Source organism: Xenopus tropicalis, chromosome 5, assembly GCF_000004195.4.
Source record: "Xenopus tropicalis strain Nigerian chromosome 5, UCB_Xtro_10.0, whole genome shotgun sequence".
NCBI classification, from domain to species: Eukaryota; Metazoa; Chordata; class Amphibia; order Anura; family Pipidae; genus Xenopus; species Xenopus tropicalis.
Window position 1 is genome coordinate 38,860,383 of NC_030681.2, and position 18,948 is coordinate 38,879,330.

The following is an 18,948-nucleotide window of genomic DNA, read 5'->3' on the forward strand; positions in this document are numbered from 1 at the left end:
GAATTAAACCTGTCTGACTGGTGCCTTTGGTAACCTTATTAAGAATTACACTTTCTTATCTCACACGGAGCAATAGCAGGCAAAAAGGTAGTTACTATTATACAGTGCATATGCTAACCCTAGCTGTGCTATCTAGAAGCTGCCTACTTGTATGCAAAATAAAATTAGATGTACAAAGAACACACATCTCTCATCTTAACTTATCAGATGGTTTGAGGAGAGTAAGAGTGTGCTTACAGTAAAATAAAGTGTAAGTAGCGAGAAAATGTCTTATTTGTAACTATTGTGATTTGTGGTTCAGCCATCAGGTGGCATTGTTGAGAAGGGGAATACCCCTGGGAAGCTATAAAAAAAAGAAGTATAGTAAGCCAATTTCTTTCTTTGGCCAATGAGAAGGGGATAGTGAAAGATGCCAGGAAACCAGAGGTAGGCCGCCTCAGAAAGGTAGCTGGTAGAAGTGATTAGGTGAGATAATGGCAATAGAGAATTTTTCGAGCTCACTGCAGGTTGTGATAATTAGTGATAAGGTAGACAGAGACAAGCAGCTGAGGCTCCACCAAGGAGGAAGAGAGGGGCCGGTGTCCCAGCAGTACTCATCCAGTTAGTGACCCAGAGTGATACGGACTAGGATACGTAGGGCCTAGTGCACCTGGAACAGAAGGCTGACCCCTCTGCTGAAAGTCTGCAGTGAGGAGCAGTGTCCCTAACAGACAAGAAAAATAAGAGAAGTAGGCAGGTGGCTGGGGCCTGGTGGTCTGGGGAACTCTAAATCTGCTCTTGTTATGTGACACAACATAACAAGTTTAAAACTGGAGTTTTAAAATAAATCTTATTCAATTATAACACAGAAGTGGAATTAGATCCTGCGTTTACATATGTTCATAAAGTAATATATGCTATATATATATATATATATATATATATACTATATATGTAAGCCCTCGCAAGCAGAGCCCCTGCAATATTGTCTCCTAAAAATATGCAATTTTAAGTGTCAGTTCTGATGAAGTGTTCAAACTATCTAAACTGTTTTGTATTGTTTGTTATAATAATATTTACTATATTTATAATTATATAATAATATATACGATAGGAGTTCCATGGACATGTAAAGGCACAAGGCTAAATGCTGGCTATTTTTATACAGGTCATGGAACTTTTTAAATTTTTTAATATCCTGATATTTTACAACAGGGGTATATATTTATTATAATACACAAGTTTCAGTGAGTCATGTGACAATAATTACACCTACTAAACAATGATTATAACTTATGACATAACCAAGCACCTTTTATAAGTATATATATATATAAGATATTCATAGCTCTTGTGTATTATATATCTATATTTTTCTAAATATATTCATATATAGTTAAAAGTGGGACTTACCAGGAGTGGGGTTCGAACACACGCGGATATATATCTATTGGATCTTAGGTCCAACGTCTTGACCACTCGGCCATCCTGGTTACTTAGCAGATATCTTATTTATCACTACTATATTACATTTTATTTGTTGTCATATGGTTTGGGGAGAGAAAGAGTACAGGAAAAGAAAAAATATCAGATAAGGGGAGAGGAGAAGGAGGTTGTCAGCATTAGGGCAATGGCACACGGTAAGATTTGTCACCCACAGTTAAATCTGTGTTACCGCGGGCAACAAATCTTCCAAAAATGCCCTGCCATTGCCTAAAATTGCAATTGGCACAAGTAAAAAATAATACTCACGCGATCTGGTATAATCTCAAGAAAATGCAAAGGGAGGCTAATTCCCGGCGAGTAATTTGTTTTACTTGCGCCAATTGCAATGTTAGCCAATGTACTCTTCCTCTCTCTAAACCATATTACAAATAACAAGTTATAGAGTAAACCAAGAAATAAATAACACACCTGCTGATAACCAGGATGGCTGATTGGTTAATATGTTAAAAAGCCTCCCAGGAATGGGGTTTGAACCCACACAGACATCTGTTAAAGGATCTTACATCCAACGCATTGCCCACTCCTGGTTGAGCGCTTCTGCTTGTTCATTCTGTTTTTATTAATTGTGAATTTCTGAATTGGGATGAAGGCCAATCCACATTTCTCCAATGCAGGGCCAGAGCTAGGGGTAGGCAGAAGAGACACATGCCTAGGGCCCAATACCGCGGGGAGGGGTGCTAGCCATGTACCTCTTTTGTCTACCCCAGGTTGCCTAGTTGCTCAGATGTTTCAGGGAAATAAATTTTAAAAAAAATTGTTAAAAATTGGACTTTTAGAAAAAATGTGTTCACATATTTTAATTGTTGTGTGTATAATGGGATTAGCTTGGAGGCATATTTAGAATTTGGTAAGATGTAGTCTGATCACGGCTAGTTTATGAAACAACACTTGAAATCATTTGTATTGATGCAGCTAATTACACTTAACATTTCATGAAACTTACGTTTCTAAAAGCAGCCAAACTTTTAAATAATTTCCCTATGCAGGATTTGAACCTATGCAGACAGTTAACCTTTACAAATAAAGCACCTTAACCACCCAGCCATCCCAACTGCATACGCAAACTCCAAACAAATTAGTCCCCGAAAGTAACTTTTCTTGTCCTTTAGGCCCCATACTTTAAGCAATAATTAATTATGAAATTCTGGAATAGATTCTGGAATAGCTGGTATGTATGTATATATTTTATTTATATAGCACTACTTATGCATGCAACTCTATACAGCTGGACAATAAATTCAAAGGACAAACAGTACATTACAATAATAAATACAAAAGCTGGTAATCATAAATAATATTTCATAAAAGCCTTTAAGTGGCTGGTCCTATGGATCAGCCGGTCTATGCCCCCACTAACTGTTTCAAAAAGGTGTTATAATAGTACAGGTATTACAGGGACTGTTTCTTTTGTATTGCTCAGTGATGGACTGGCCTGCTGGATTACCAGAAAAAACACTGGTGGGCTCCAGACCTCTTTGGCCCCTCTGGCCCAAACACCCCAGATGTCATAAATAACCATGCCCATCCTGCCCATGGTGATGTCACACATAGGCAGGTCAGAGCTGCTATGTAAGAGATTGCAGCACCACTATTCATCATCATCACCACTATCATGATAGCACCAGCAGTAACTATAGAAAAGGCAGACCCTATGGTCATGGGGGGCTCAGGGGACGAGGTCCCAGATTGCAGGGTCTGCTTCCTCTATTGCTTTAAGTAATCCACCTCCCCAGCAGGTCTGGACTGGGATTTAAAATAGATCCTGGCATTTCAAGTACACAGAGGCCCAAACAGCCCCCGACCAGCCCACTAAATAGTGACTGTCTAAAGCTGGCCATACTCTCACCAATATTATGAGGTTTCGTACGATACTCAATACGTGTATCACCATACACAACGAGACAACCAATAAAAAGCTTCGAATCTCGTCTATTGCGGAGGACAAAAGATTGTGATTGGGCGCCGTTGAAGGCGCCTGAGCAAAATCTGCATTTAGGGCTGAATCCCTGTTGTTTCTACTTCTATATTTGATGATTCAGCCCTAAACCTCAATGGAGGAAACGAACGATCTTTCCTGCGACCAAAGATCGTAATTGGTATGTGTATGACCACCTTAAGGCATCTTACAATGTAGGGGGCGTATTTAGGTCCAGTGCCTAGGGTAGGACTGAATCTAAATACAGCCCTGCTTGGATGGTTGGTTCACCAGGTGACCGCAGCACCAGGTACCTAGTCTGACATTGCACTTGCTGATATCAACTGCTATATCTGGATTGGGAAAAAATTCTAAACCTTGCATCTCAGGTTTTCCAGGAAAATTTCCTTTCCCAGTTGTTTCATTTATTCAGGCTAACTGCTTCTTTTAAGCCAGCGATCCCCAACCTTTTATACCCGTGAGCCACATTCAAATGGAAAGAGTTTTGAAGAGCAGCACAACCATGAAAAAGTTCCTGGAGGTGCCAATGAGAGCTATAATTGGCTATATGGTAGCCCCTGTGTTGACTGGAAGCCTACAGAAGGCTCTGTTTGGCAATTACATTTGTTTTTTATGCAACCAAAACTTGCATCCTAACCATAAATGCTAAAATAAGCACCTGCTTTGAGGCCACTGAGAGCAACATCCAAAGGGTTGGCGAGCAACTGGTTGGGGATCACTGGTTTAAGCCAACTGTCTGAGACTTTCTATCAGTACAGATAATCAATGATCCACCAGAATACAACCCCAAGATAGTCAGGTAGTATGGTTAAAATCAGCCAAACTGCTCAACCACATCCAGGTATTATCCAGAATGCTAGGAACCTGGGGTTTTCAAGATAATTGGTCTTTCCGTAATTTGTATCTTAAGTCTGATAAAAATAATTGGATTGTTTTGACATGGATACGTATTATATTTTAGTTAGGATCAAGGACAAGGTACTGTTTTATTATTACAGAGAAAAGGGAAATCATTTCTAAAAACTAGAATTATTATTTTTATTAACATTTATTTATAAAGTGCCAACATATTCCGCAGCGCTGTACAATAAGTGGGTTTCATACAGAGTAACATATAAAGCAATCAATAACCGATACAAGAGGTGAAGAGAGCCCTGCCCAAAAGAGCTTACAATCTACAAGGAGAAAGGGTTGAGACACAAGGTGTGGGAGTGGGCAAGATCAGATTAGCACTCAGGAAATGTTAGCACCAGTGCCTGCCCCTGACATTAGAATTATTTGATTAAAATGGACCTTATAGGAGATGGATGGTTTTCCCATAATTAGGAGCTTTCTGGATAACAGACCTGTAACAAAATGTGACGGGACATATATGTAGCAATGCTTTAGTCTGTATGAGCAGCAAGCACTAGTTACTAGTGGATCCCATCCAGGTAACCAAGGAAATTCCAGGCTGCCTTCTAGTGATACCAGCAGGGGGCGCTAATGCTAACGGTCCAGGCAGGGAAGGAGACGGTGTCAGATAACCATTCTGTCAGGTCTCCAGTGAGGTGGGGGAGACACAGGAGAAGGATGAACAGTAGTAGGAGGAGATGGAGGCATAGCCAGTCCCAGGCTTTCTTTAGGAAGAGCTCAGCCTCCTTTCCCTCTCCAATGCCGCGCTGCGGGGCTTGTGGATACAAGGGGGATGGGAGGCGCTAGAGCAGCGCACACTTTCTTTGAGGAAAGTTGGAACATTCAGGGCTGAAGCAACAGTGCGCAACTTCTCATCGGCCCGGAGACAGGCGGCGCATCCGATCGGGTCTGTGGTATGAGCAGCTCCTCGCCCAGCTGATGCCCCGCACACACGGATAAAGGGAGAGGTAACTGTTACATATATTCCTCTAATTCAATGGAGACCATCCTGTCTCCGTCTCTGTGCTTTCCTGCCCTATGTAGCCCAGCCGAGAGCACGAATTATTTATTACTGCCCTCCTCCCCAGTGTCTGTGGGCGCTTCCAGAGGGGCGGGGGGGAAAGCATCCCACTTTAGTAGGGCTGGCAAGGGATTCTGGGAGCTGTAGTATTGTAATAGTTGTCTGTGTGAAGTGAGGTGCGACATGAATGCCATGTTGGCTGAGAGGCAGATCTGGGCCAATATAAATTCATTGTATTTATTTTACATTACATTACATTAACATTTATTTATAAAACGCCAACATATTCCGCAGCGCTGTACAATAAGTGGGTTACATACATTGGACATACAGAGTAACATATAAAGCAATCAATAACCGATACAAGAGGTGAAGAGGGCCCTGCCCAAAAGAGCTTACAATCTATCCCAGTATTGCTAGTATTATGCACCTGTCTGTCAGACATGTCCTGAGGGGATTCAGCAGCTATTTGTGCCATGGGTCAAGCTTTCCACCTGCAGCAATTACAGCTCTGAGGGCTGAGTGAGGATGCTGGGAGAACTAGCCTCCTCATCAGCATTAAAGGGCATATTATAAAAAAAAACCCAAAAGAAACCCAAATGGCCATCTTTCCATTATATGTTCAGTAAAAATTTCCAATATTGCTCAATTTATTTGTAAATGTGATTGCTGTTGAAAGCAGTGACTGTCTCTTGCTATTCTCTGCACTGCTGTTACTGACCAGAAGTACAGACAGGGACAAACACTGCTTTCAAGTGATTACATTTAAAGCCAAGAAAAGTTGCCTACAATTAACTTTTCTTTGATAAGGCTGAATTTTTATTTTATTTACTTCCCCTTTGAGTTTTAAATGCTATCCTGAAATGGCCAGGCTAGGCAATATGTTGTGTAACATTGCCATCTTTCTGAAATGGAAATTGTATTTAGTATCAAGCTTCTCGAGTGTAATTAGGTGCAATTATATGCACACAGGGACCATGGAGCATTAGCTGAATTACAGCTTCTTGCATTGCTGTTGCAAAATTCTGGTGGCTGTAGTTCAGCAAGAGCTACATTGACTGAACTGGTATATTCCTGTGTGACAGTAATGATAAATACACCATATTCAGTTCACTTGTCTCGATGGCGAATTGTACAACCCTGATTTAAATCGCATAAGAGAAAGTCCTCTATACCTCTATAACAGTTTATTTTGCTCCTGTTGGGCCATTTAATGTTGGGTCATTCCTTAGAGTGAAAGTACACCCACTAAGAGATTACTTTTATTTAAATATAAGTATAAATGTATGGGGTCGCTGGATTTATTTTTATTGCACTTTGTTCAGGCAATTTCCAAGCAATAGAACAACCTCCTTTTGTCACAGACATTGGGTTAATCTCCCCTTGAGGCAATGGAAATGTGCATTTTATTCTACCCCAGGTGGCTGTGTTTTGCTCGGTGCACAGAGGCGCTGCTGAATGGGGGTCGCCAGCTGCTTTTGTCTGGAATTGGTTGCTTTATTCGCTACCTATGGGGCCATTGTGCAGAAATGTCTTATTTTTAAACTGAATGGAGGGAACTCACAACAGTGGTGATAGGACAAATTGGATTAAATCGGAGTAAAATATTTAAGCCATAAAATGCAAACTCAGAGTTCACCCTACACCAAAATTATCAAAAAGTTGGACTAATTCAATTTCAACTTAATATCAAGAAACGTTGGTCCTCCAGTTTTTACTTTGTGAATACCCCCCTCGTTAATGTCAGTCGCAGGAGACCTTGGGGGTCAGTTATCAACACTGGGCAAATCAGTCAGTGCGCTGTAACCCATGGCAACCAGTCAAATTGTTGCATTCTTTGCTTACCTGCAGCTGGTTGAAAAGAACTGATTGGTTGCTATGGGTTATGGTCCATGGGCAAATTTGCCAAGTGATGATAAATTATATTTCCGGATTATGGAGAGAGTCTAAATAGCTCTAAAATATTGGCTTGGGCTGAGTGCCTTGTGTTTACTTTTACTGATGTTGCAGAGATGTTTGGAAATGATTGTGACTGTATTCCAGCTCCAAAATCTGAACCCGGCTGAAGCAATGGCTCTGGGTGCCGGCACAGAGAAGGGCTGATGCCAGCATAGAGGCTGATTCTCTGCCTGCGTTTATGTTAGTAGCCAGCTTTGAATTGGGTGGATTTGGAGGTAACTTGTAGCTTATCAGAATATTAGAATGTTCACAAACTCATTTCAGGGCAATAGCCCAATTTCCAGCGTGACTAGCAGAAAAATGCTAAAAATTGCCCCTCTGTTGCTTTTATTGTTGATTGCCTGGACCCAGCTGGGCATTCTGGTGTGAGCGTGCCATCTGCTGTTTATATCTTGTGCAGAGGGTGCTGATTAAGATTTATATTGGGAGGCTGAAACTCGGAGGATAGGTAGTCTGACACCCCTTTTGAAATTCGTGTTCATTCATTCTTTTATTGCCAAAATTGAATTAACTGCTATCCATTATAAGCACTGGCGCTTAAAGCTAGTACAGGGCATGAAGCAAAGTGTTCATATCAGATTGCCGTGATTTCTAATGTTTCCTTTAAGGCAATATTCAACTGGACACTGTGGTTTGAATGTGGGATGTACAGAAATAGTCAGTTTGTGGCACCTACATGCCTACGTATATGCTGTCGTATATGCTGTCTGCCATTCCTCATCCTCCTAATGTGCTGCAACTGGGGACCATTGTGTGCCAGAGACTAAATTGTAATTCAAATTTACTAAGTATTACAGACTCTGTTTTTGAAGTGGCAGGCATTCCCCTGCTTGGTGAGTGAATGTACAAACATATTTCTTCCATATCAGCTAAGTAATAATTCTATTATGTCAGAATTCTATCCCAGAATTCACCTAGCTGAACATTTTCATCACTGAAAATTGTTCCTTATATGCCCTAAAAATTTCCTTGTGAGGCAGCTTTGGGTGACACATATGTCAAAGACTGGTGGGATTAAATTTCGGAGAGATTAGTCGCCCACAGTAGCGAAGATTTATTGCAGGCGACTAATCTTCCTGTCTGCCACCTACCTAAAGTCTCTTTCTCAAGCAACAGTTATCAAAATATTAGGCAAGGATTTTTATACACGATCGGACACTGTTTGCTTAATTAATTCAGGAGCCACACCTTATTTTTTACTATACTTTGTATCTTCTATTTATCTCGTGTCTGTTTTAATCTTGGTAAATATTTATACACAGTTGGTATTTTCCAACAACTAGGGCTTTCATCCAATAGCCTATTCCATCCAACAGAAACAAAGAGCTTATTATATGACATATGTGATGTTAAGGCTTGACTGGTATGTTGACACACTTGGCAAGAAGTTGGCATTTTGTTGAACTTGTTACAGTCAGTAGGGTGTCTTTCTGTCTACTGTGTTTCTTAGTTGGCACCCACAAGCCAATTCTAAGGGAGATGGCAGACAGAAAGATAAGTCGCCCGTGATAAACCTTTGCTACCGCAGGTGACTAATCTCCCCAAAATGCCATATGTGCCACTTCGGTGTTCTGAAGTCGCCGAAGTTTCCTCACAAGGAAACTTCAGATTGCCTGTGGAAAACCATAGCAACACATATTCCATCCCACCGGCGATTTACATTCTTGCTGGTGTGATGGCATTCGGGTAGATTAGTCGCCCCCGGTAGCAACAGTCCCATCTGGATGAAGTGGTATCTACTTTCTCCACCACCTGCACTATATTGGTATGGACTGACCCTATTGTAATAAGTTTAGGAGGTAGCAAGTGCTAAAAATTGTAGAGAGAACATGGGGTGAGAGAATGGCATAATGCCTGTAATTATTTTTCCTATTGAAGATAAAAACAGATGCCATTTAAACTGATGCCACAACATTGTCCATCCTCTGTCCCATTCCTTATTGATGCTGAAACATCATGTGCTAGATTCAGGCATACAAACCGCCATACTCATAGCCTTGAATTTTCCCAGAAGAAAAATAATCTGCATTAGTACAAATATATTATTAGACTTATAGCTCCCACTATATCAGACCCCCACTTTAATAGACTGGGCCAGATGCCACCAGATTATTCAGGATAGTCTCAGACTGTCTGCGTTCCCAAATCCCCTTTTCTTATGGAATAAAAGCTGTGACCTTAAAAGCCTAAAATCTGGATTAATTTTCTAAAGGAATACATATGTTACACATATATATTAGGGCTGGTGCAGCTTCCCATTGTGATAAAGTCACCAAAAAGCAATTAGCAAAGAGACCTATGAGACGTACCTGGCATTACATTTGCCTTTTGCAGAATCTGGCCCAGAGCCCCACAACTATTCTTGCATATGGCATTGTGGGTTGTTTCCTTTAAACTCCAGATTGTTTTTTCCCTGTAATGTTTTAGGGCTGTGGCACACAAGGGAGATTAGTCGCCTGGGACAAATCTCCCTTGTTGCGGGCGACTAATCTTCCTTTTGTGCCACAGCTCTTAAGGGTTCAGGTCTTGTGGCCCTATTGTTGTTTCAATTACTCCCACCTTTGTATTAATGCCCCTGTGATAGACTGTGTCTATTTCCTGTGCAAAATCATAATAATCAATATAAATGATTGTATTTTAATGATGGATATGTAACCCTCACACAGCAAAAATCAAATAGCAACAACCATGTGATGAAAGGAGTAGGCAGAACTGATACTCATATCCTGGGAAATGTCAAGGCGGCTGGATGCTGCAAGCATCAATTTATTTTTCTTTTAGCAACATGTGGGTATTAATGAGCAGTAAGCCTTGGTACATCATTTACCCCTGCTGTATAAGTAAAATAAATCATGCTTTATTAGGGAATTAAAATTATAATACAAATGGTTATTATTAAAATAATAATGCTTTACTCACTGCTGTTTCCCAATAGCAGCTGACTAAGAAGATCACAGACTCTCTACAATGAAGTCCCAAAGGTCTGCTTCAAATGCTAATTGTGTTGCTCCTCATACAGAGTTTCAGGGTTCGCCACTTTCAATTAGCATATAAATTTAGAAGGATCCACCAGAGAGCCAATCAAAAGCTACATTTAGTAGAGATGCATACATAGCACATGTTTCGGAACCCACAGGTCCGTCCTATAATTCAAATGGCATTCCATGGGGTAATGGTTAGCCGTCCACCTGCTCCTCCCCCCCAGCGCATGGGCCGCCCGCCTGCCCCCCCAGCGCATGGGCCGCCCGCCTGCCCCCCCAGCGCATGGGCCGCCCGCCTGCCCCCCCAGCGCATGGGCCGTCCGCCTGCCCCCCCAGCGCATGAGCCGCCCGCCTGCCCCCCCAGCGCATGGGCCGCCCACCTGCCCCCCAGCTCATGGGCCGCCCGCCTTCTCCCCCAGCTCATGGGCTGGCCACCTGCAAAATGCCATTATGCCACTGTCACCACAGGGAGCAACTGCAGATGTACCTATTGTCAGATTAAAAAATAAAAAAAAAGATTGTTCTCCCAAATATAGTGTCCTGGGAATTACTTGGACAAAATTCACAATATCTGTTTTAGTATTAGTTTAATAACATAAGGCTCAGTTTGTACGCCAAAAACATAAATAGGCAGATTGCCCCTCTGGCATGGTTATGGGTTTTTTGCCTACCCAGAACTAAATGGACCTGTTTTTCTGCTTTATGATATGTTTGATGAGATCAGTACAACCCAAGCATCAATATGTGTAGCTGGATTACCCAATATCAGAGATATCTCAAATTGCCTTATGTGTGGGCAGTTTAAGTCACCTTTTTACGTCTTGTGCTGCTTTATACATGCTCTGAGGGTAGGTTACTGCTTGCAAGGGGTCCTGTATTGCTGCTGTCGTCATATACTGAGCTGACAGAAAACAGAACCTGACATGCTGCTGTGTTATTGTAACTGGCAGGAATCCACATGCTGGAAGTGGCTAATTCCTGAGCAAAGGATTGTGGGATGAAAGCTCCAGTCAAACCAAACAATCCCTGTTAGCTTGCTTTGGGACAGGGTGTCCCGGGGTACATGTGATCTTAATGCCACTTATCATAACAATTTGTGTGGTACATTCTCAAGCTGATCTAACACAATTCTGCAACAAAGAAATGAAATCTGTATGGTGCTGTATTACAAAGAATAAAACAATAGGGTTAACCCTGTACACTATCTTAGAACCTAGGTAACTCTGTAATGGGCCAGTTTTTTAAATAACTGTTTTGTCTTTCTTGTCCAATAAGTTTCACAGTATGTAGAATCTATATCATCTGTGTAAAAGTCCATGGTGTCAGGGCTGTAGATTCTATGATTTCAGATGGCTCTTTGATCTGTACTTTGCATTTGTTTACATGGCAACAGGTTTTATAGATCAAAGAGCTGAATACTTAAGGAAAGGGTTAAATCATTTGTAGAAAATGGTTAGAATGTTGCATAATTGTTGTTATAACAGTTTATAAACATCGGTCCACAAATTTGATTTTAGTGACTTGCACGAACCAACCAATCAGACCTCTGCTTTTATTCTCTTTGGCTGGCTGTATAGTGGCAATCAAAGCTACCAACTCTGCCTCTTTAGACGAAGTTAGCAGCTTATTCCCTTCAGACAAAAACTGGCTAGATATTTGTCAGGTTTGAAAACCCCATCAGGTAAGGACCACATTGTGTGCATTGACGTTCTCTTGTGTTTTTAAGTAAAAAAGATGATTGACGAGATGACCGATATCGGTCGCCTCGTCGAATCTGCATTTAGGGCTGAATCACCAGGTGGAGGTAGAATCCCCTCCATATTTGACGTTTCAGCCGTGAACGTCAATGGAGGAAATGAATGAACCATTTGTTGCAGGAAAGATTGTTATTGGTTCATGTATGGCCATCTTAACCCTCCCCTTTCTGTTATAAAAGGACAATTTGTTCAGCTCTCCCTATCTACCTTTAAACAAATAAGCCACTCCCTTCTATAAGCAGCAGCCTTTTAGAAGCTCATTATCAGGGGCTTCTTGGTGGACCAGTTATTTGTTTTGTGGCAGGGAAACTGGCTTTATATTCTTGTTTAGTGTCAGAAATAATTAAAACCATGGATGTAGCTTAATTAAAACAATAGGCAAAAAATATTTTCGGCACAAGCTCTATTCACTGAACTCATGTTGAGACAGTTTGTATACTGTCCCTTTAAATAGGATCCAGCCACTTCCTGCATCTGGCACATCTCTAGTGCATGTTTCACATTACTCCAGAATTTTAAAGGGTTTTTTCCACTATATCGTTATGTCTCGCCTCGTTAGAATGATTACAGAGTTAACACAGCTCATTGGCTTGAGCTTCTTGTCACTTTTTATTTGAGATTCTACATTTCCCCTATTGTTCCTAGGGAAAGGGCTGCCAAATTGTAAGATAAGCCTAATAAAACTAGAGGGCAATCCCTTTGTCTCTTCTACTTTGTTTCTTTCCAGCATGTGGTGCTGAGCTGGGTGCTGGCTTGGCTGATAAACACTTGTTTTGTAAAGAAAATTTAAAGCTGACATTTGTCTTTTTAATCAGAACTGCTACAAGCACAGCTTTAATTAGTCACAGTGGTTTGGTCATGTTGGTTTCCATGTAAGCAAACCTTCACTCACCTAACTAATCTCGACTAATCTCAATATGCCATCTCACCAGCAAGAATGTAAATTGCTGGTGGGATGGCATATGCATCACTTCAGTTTCCTGAAGTCGCCTGAAATTTCTTTGAGAGGCAACTTCGGGAAACCAAAGAAACACGTATGCCATCCCACCGGCCATTTACATTCTTGCCGGTGGGATGGCATATCGAGATTAGTCGCCCACGGTAGTGAAGATTTATCGTAAGTGACTAATCTCCCCGTGTGCCACCTCCCTAATCTCCCATGGAGAGATTTAGACGCCTGCAATAGCTCTGTGCTACTATGGGTGACTTACCTCTCAGAAATGCATTTCCACTGGCAACAAAGTGAATCACTAGTGGAAAGGCCTATGCATTGATTCAGTTTCCTCCTCCAGGAGGAAGTGATGTGTAGGCCTTTCTACCTGTGATTACCTTTGTTGTCATTGGAAAGTCATTTTGAAGAGGATAGTTGCCTGCAGTAGCAGAAATCTGTTGTTGACGACTAGAGGTGGCCATACATGGGCACCCCCTAGCATTATACACTTCTAGGGAACCGGACTGAAGGCACCATAGAGTGAAAGGTACATGTTTTCATCTCTAAATTAGTCCTATTTACTTTTTAGCTTGGAGAAACTAGAACGCCAATATTTGACTTTTTGAAGTCGCACAAAGTTGCCTGCATCACGAAATGATGCTTAGACCTGTCCTCTGGCGACTCCTATTGTTGCCACTGGAAAGGCATTTCAGATCGGTTAGTTGCCTGTGGCAGGAGAGACCTCTCTTTGCCAACTAACTCGCTCCTTGGGCTGGGTATGTATGGGTTAGTTGGATGCGTTTTCCCAGTTGGATTAAGATGAGGGTTTGACTGATATGGATATGGATGTTCATGTTTTTGAGCCACTGCTTTACTCTATTGATCTTGTGTTTCTAATCATATTTTTGCTGAAAAATGAAAACGTTTTCTTAGAAAAATTTCAGTATTTCCGTGTACTTTTCATTTTATTTTAATGAAATGCCAGGCCCTGCTAATGAAATGCAGACCCACAGTTAACCAGTAGTTTTGTTGTTATGCATATTCAGGGGCAGTTCTTCCCAAACTGTCCTATCTGGGAGAACTTGGGGCAGTGGCAGAGGGGGGGTCATCCTAAAGATCAGTTAGGATAAGAATTGTGGAGAATGGCCATTTGCTGACCTGGATACACATGGGGAGGTTCTAGCTTGGCAAAGATTTGTGGTCAGGGTAAGGTTTTGGTGAATATGTATTTGCGTTCCTAGTTATTTTGTAATATAAGTTGGACCTTCAGTGGGGATCCTGGGCCAAGGTTGGACCTTCAAGAAGGACAGTGGGCCAAGGTTGGACCTTCAATGGGAACCCTGGGCCAAGGTTTGACCTTCAAGGGGGACCCTGGCTGGAGGCTGGACCTTCAAGGGGGAGGCCTGGGCAAAGGTAGAATCTTCAAGGAAGGTTTGAACTTACAGAGTTTGATAACTGCTGGAGAATTGAGACCACAATGAAACATAGCCATGTAAATGGAACTGTGCAGCCCTATGAAGTCTGGTTTCTCACTTTTTTGCAAACAAGAAAAAAACATGCAGTTCCACACAAGTTTCCATGATGTGTTTGCTGTAACGTTTGCTCTGTCATTACCGTGATATTTATAACTTCTCAGCATGTCAAGAGAATATTGCTTAACTAGGTTTGTAATCCCAAGTTACTCAATGAAGAAACTAAGAATACAAATGTTTGTATCTGCTATCCAAGTAGGGTAAAAGAGTACAAACTTTGTGCTACTTCTATACAATAGCCCGTATCTCAAGTGTATTTCCAGAACTGCATACAGAAGCACATTCATCAGTTGCATGCTGCCAATATAAATTTTAAATAATCCTTAGGTAAACCATTGTTTTTTATTTATGAAGTGTCACATGGTATTTTACAAGCAATTTGCCTTTACCAACCATCTTGTCTTTAAGCATAAATCCATTTGCAGATGGCTGTCTTGCTCATTGCACCCCGGTAATTGGCAGGGAAGATTACCAAAGTGTCTTAGGTGTCACTAATCGGTTTCTGTTACCTCCCCCTGTAAGCACTATTGAGCAGGACTCTCTTTACCTCCTCTGTTGGTCATTATTTCTGTGTAGTTGGTTTTTTTAATGTATACTCTCTTCTGTTGTACAGCACTGTCGAATATGATCCTATTGGGTTTAATTAACATTTAAATTAGGGATGCGCTGAATCTAGGATTCAGTTAGGGATTTGGTCAAGATTCGGCCTTCTTCAGCAGGATTCGGATTCAGCCAATTCCATGGTCCTGGTCGAGCCGAAAATTAATCCTTAAAATCATGTGATTTTTCATCACATAAACACAGGCATTAAAAAATTTTCCCCTTCGGTAGCTTGATTTGCACATGCAAGTTAGGATTCAGTTCGGTATTCGCTCGAATCTTTCAGCAGGATGCAGGGTTCGGACGAATGCCAGAATAGTAAATTCAGTGCATCTGTAATTTAAATGGTGTAAGTGGACATTAAGTATGGAGATCAAAATTATGGATCACACATCCAGTAAAACCCAGGCCCTGAGCATTCTGGGTCACAGGTCCATTACCTGTAATAAAATAATACTAATCTAATCACCAACTACTGGTAGAACTATCCCAAAACTCACACTGGTTTATAGCAATATGAAAGTGTACAAAAGTGAAGCTCTGATTGCCTCAGTACCATTATGCATAGCCATTTAACGATTGGGTTACTAGACATTACTAAGGATTACTTTTGCCTTATTAAAAGCACTTAGCCTGCCACATTTTCCCTTCATATCTTTATGGAATTTCCTACTTCTAAGGAGTTTTCACACGCATTTGTGGCATAGGTTTAAGCACACCTAAACGCATCAGCTAATAGATTCCATTCTATTCTGCCTTTTTGTACTCATGAGCATTCAGAGTTGCATTTTATGGTGCTTGACATGCATTCAGAAGACAATAGAATAGAGGGTTGCATTTGGAAATGACAAAAACACACTTAGTTGCTTAGTAATGCATATGAACACAATATATGTATTGTTATGTGTTCAGCATACATTTCTAAATGCATTAAAATTGTCCCTGTGTAAGAACCCTTCTAGTCTTATAATAGCTTTATTATATCATAAGAGCTTTGAACTCCTTTGTGACAGCCCAATAGCTGTGTTTTCTGCCAAAGGTTTTTTTTCAAACAGTTTATGCTTTGATATTCAGTGAGGTGCTCTGGACCTGATCTATTAGAGGCTGCTGTACTGGTGAAAAGAGAAATATATAAACTAGACTAGCAACATGTTGCTCCCCATTCCCCTTCATGTTGCTCCCAGTGGCCTCAATGTAGGTGCCCATTTTAGAATTTGTGGCCTCTCTGGAAGCATAGACACACAGTTTTACTCCAAGCAGAGCTTTGGGGCAGGTTGGGGATCCCTGAACTAGAAGATATTAACAGTGGTTCATTGATATGAATGATGTTACTCTCATTAAATTCATACTGGCATAGGCAGAACTGGCAAATAATCAGAATGCTCAGTCTGAGATGCACAAAAGACCAAAGGCCTCTGTGGTCAACTTATGTTCTCCATGGGTATTGTATTCTGATTTTCTATTGAATACATAAAAACCTTATTCAAATAGCATGTTTTATATGACTTGTCAGAAGCAGAGACAAACAGAGCAATACTTAATATGTTACTGTTGCCATCATGACATGCCGCAACCTTGTTACAGGTTAATGATCCTGCTTATTATGTGGAGAGATATTTCTTCCTAAATGAATTGCCGGGCAAGTTAAAGCCTGCCTATTATTTGGGCTGGGGGCCAAGTTATTTCACTTGTTATTAGCTGTTCTGTCATTATGGTGGCATTCATTATAAGGTTGCATACCTGAGTTTGTTTAATTGTTATGGATATCCTTATTTATATAGCGCCAACACATTTATATTATGTAAATCATTCACATCAGTCCCACCCCATTTGAGCTGACAATCTAAGGTCCCAATTACATTCACGTAACACAATAAGATCAGTTGCATTCATGGCGCAACTCTGTATTTAGTTAGTTTGTTAAAATAAGCAGATTATGACGTGTATCATATGAAGTGTCATTTGGTGTAATTAGAAATGCTGAGGTAGATTTATTAATATCCAACTAGAAAATAAAGATGGCTTCTCGGTAGATTTTTTTCTCAGGTTATTAACACTCTTTTGGACAAACTGCCACATTTTTGACAGTATGTCAAAATACAGTTTTGTCAGATTGTTCCAAGCAGGTAAACTACATTCTGGGCTTTTGGATATCAAAGCTTGACTGTAACGCCCCCCCCCCCCAAGGCCCTCCCACAATACGCCGTTTCCCTCCCCCGGAACGCTTGGCGGAGGGCGTTGGGCACCTTTGCGTGGGGGGGGGGGTGCAGGGGCCCCTGAGGCAGGAGCCCCAGTGGGCCCTGCACCCCCCACTCTGAATCTGGCTGCATTTATCAGCAGACCGAGCATCAGCCCTAACCCCTACTGAATCATATTGGGCTAAACTCCATGGGAGGACCCCATACACAGGCAGATGACTTGGTCCTTCAGCAGCTTTATTAGCCCTTTTATGACCACCCTTACTTTTATTTACTTAAGCTGGCCATACACGTGGCGATCTGACGATGTTTCGTGCGACCATCGGTCGCACGAAACATCATCAGATCCGCCACACACCGTCAGGGCTGAAACAGCAGATAAGGAGGTAGAAACAATAGGATTTCTACCTCCTTCTGCCGATTCAGCCCTGACGGCAGATTTTGGTCAGGCACCTTCTATGGTGCCCGATCAAAATTTTATAACCTGGCCGATCGGCGAGTCGTCCGATATCAGCAGCTTCCTGCAATATCGGTCGACTCGCCGACATGCCATACACGCACCGAATATCGTACGAAACGAGGTTTCGTACGATAGTATCGGTGCGTGTATGGCCAGCTTAAATCTTTTTCTTAAGGACTCCCCCCTACTAATTCCCACAATTGTCTTGCTACTATTGTAAACTAGACCCTAGCAATCAGATAGCTGTTTAAATCCTAAACCAATTTCAGATTGGCTTAGATTAGAATATCATTGTCTACCTCATACCAAAATTTAATTTTAAGGTGAACTACCCCTTTAAGAAGCATATATGCAATAACAGGGCACACTTTCATTTTCCAACTTAAGATTCTTCAGAGCAATTGTGTGAGGAGGTAAATGCAGTTACTCAAATTACCCTTCCAATTTAAACACCCTGTATAATAAACTAAACCTTGTCTGTAAAAAGACAAATATAGGCTGGGGCAAGGGAGAGGCTTGTTTAGACAGAGCTCATTATCTTTTTAAACAAACTCTGCTGAGTTCTCCTACCAGTGTGCAGAATAATTCATCATGTCTGCAGCAAATTTGCCATTTTGTTCCTTGTAAACCAGTGGCTGCTATAATGGGGTATTAGTCCAACTCAGGGGGCCTGTAGCAGTGACTGTGGGGGCCCTAGCTGAAGGCCATTTAAGGTAAGGTTTGTGGACAATGCTTATTTGCTCTCCTTGATAAGGAATCTTGTTGAAGGCTAAGGGTGGGGGAGCTGAGATGGACCACAAAGGGAGGGGTCTTGAACTAAAAAAAAAGAAAAGCCTGTACAGCTTAGCAGTAATATATTCAGGCGCCTATTACCTGGCCTTTATTTGTGTTTTTACAGGCCGAATCCTGTGACTCACTGAAGCATGGGAACTCTTCTCTCATTTCTTTCATGCAGTTTTGTTTCCCCAAATTTCGTCCATCATGTTTTCCATCAACTACAGTAGAATATGAGGAATGTTTCTGTTGTATGCACCTTATATGATTCGTTTTGAATCAAGCAATGATGGTCAGAGCTGCTTATAGCAGGAATATGTGTGTGGGCAGGCAGCGATATGACTTTAAATCTGTTCCCCTCCCCTGCACAGTCCTCCTGTAGGAGCCCAGTATTTATATTAGGGCTGTGGTTTTCTAGTA

General features: G+C 41.4%; 1 protein-coding gene across 3 annotated transcripts in view; it reads left to right on the plus strand.

The window, feature by feature from the left end:
• The first annotated feature begins 5,013 nt into the window (after nucleotides 1-5,013).
• ninl (ninein like) overlaps nucleotides 5,014-18,948 on the plus strand; it is a 64,163-nt gene continuing 50,228 nt past the window's right edge. For 2 of the 3 annotated variants that reach the window (XM_018094234.2, XM_018094235.2), the window contains exon 1: nucleotides 5,014-5,283. The gene's annotated coding sequence lies outside the window, so the exon portion shown is untranslated. The remainder of the gene's footprint in view (nucleotides 5,284-18,948) is intronic. The other variant, XM_018094236.2, reaches the window with a different exon arrangement.